This window comes from Amphimedon queenslandica, unplaced genomic scaffold, assembly GCF_000090795.2.
Source record: "Amphimedon queenslandica unplaced genomic scaffold, v1.1 AMPQUscaffold_10230, whole genome shotgun sequence".
In the NCBI taxonomy this organism is placed as follows: domain Eukaryota; kingdom Metazoa; phylum Porifera; class Demospongiae; order Haplosclerida; family Niphatidae; genus Amphimedon; species Amphimedon queenslandica.
In genome coordinates this window covers 4,368-5,799 of record NW_003549499.1, presented here as the reverse complement: position 1 = coordinate 5,799, position 1,432 = coordinate 4,368, and positions in this window count along the sequence as shown.

The following is a 1,432-nucleotide window of genomic DNA, read 5'->3' as shown; positions in this document are numbered from 1 at the left end:
ATTCTCTACTCTAGTAGAAATCTTTACCACACACATGCATCACCATTCCATCTCCATTTCGATCGCATGGTTTATTTTATTATTATTATTATTATTATTATTGTTATTATTATGATTATTATTATTATTATTATTATTATTGTTATTGTTGTTATTATTATGAGTGTGAGAAAGGAATATGATTATTATTATCATTATTTTTTATTATTATTATTATTATTATTATTATCATTATTATTATTATTATTATTATTATTATTATTATTATGATTATTATTATTATTGTTTATATTTTGATGAGAGTGAAAAAGGAATATTATTATTATTATTATTATTATTATTATTTTATTATTATTATTATTATTTGTGACCATAATTGACAAAAGGTACCTTATAGTGGATTTAAAAATTCATCATTATAATGGAACATATCAACCTGTGAGTGCTTTGTTGGGCAATCATTGTTTCTAATAGTTATATATATAGTAACTTTTTGTATCATTTTATGATAAATGGAGCTCAGGAAGTTAGATTTTTTGGGTTTAATGACAAATTTCACTACCCGCCATAAGGTACCTTTTGTCTATTATGGTCACATTTTATTATTATTATTATTATTATTATTATTATTATTATTTTTATTTATTATTATTATTATCATTATTATTGTTATTATTATTGAGAGAGTGCGAAAGGAATATTATTATTATTATTATTATTATTATTATTATTGTTATTATTATTATTGTTATTGTTATTTTTTTGAGAGTGAGAAAGGAATATTTTTATTATTAATATTGTTTAGTGTTGTTCTAGTTCTTTGGAACTAGAACTAAAAAGTCATTTAGTTTCATTATTTTTAGCTAGTTTTAGTTCCTAGAACTAAAACTATAACTAAACTAACGGTTTTCTATCTATAGAACTATAACTAGAACTAGAACTAATAGCTAACTCTTCTTTGAACTATAACTAGAACTAGAACTATTTGTAAATTAATGTTGGTACTAGAACTAGAACTACAACTATTCTTTTTATGGAACTAATGCTAGAACTACATGCTATTGACTGCATAAAATGTTGCCAACTAGCTTGATTAGAGCTTATGTCATCGAAAAGTGTCAAAATAAAGGAAAGAGAACTAAACTAGAACTAGAACTACACTAGAACTAGGGAAACCAGGAGCTTGGAACTAGAACTAGAACTATAACTATGTAGAGTATATGCTTGGAGCTAGAACTAAAACTAGAACTGTATAAACTAAAAATTTGGAACCAGAACTACAACTAAGACTAAGCAAATTAAAGGCTTAGAACTAGAACTAAAACTAGAACTATTTGAAAAGTAAGAACTAGAACAACACTGTTATTGCTGTTATTATTTTTATGAGAGTGAGAAAGGAATATTATTATTATTTTTATTATTATTATTATTA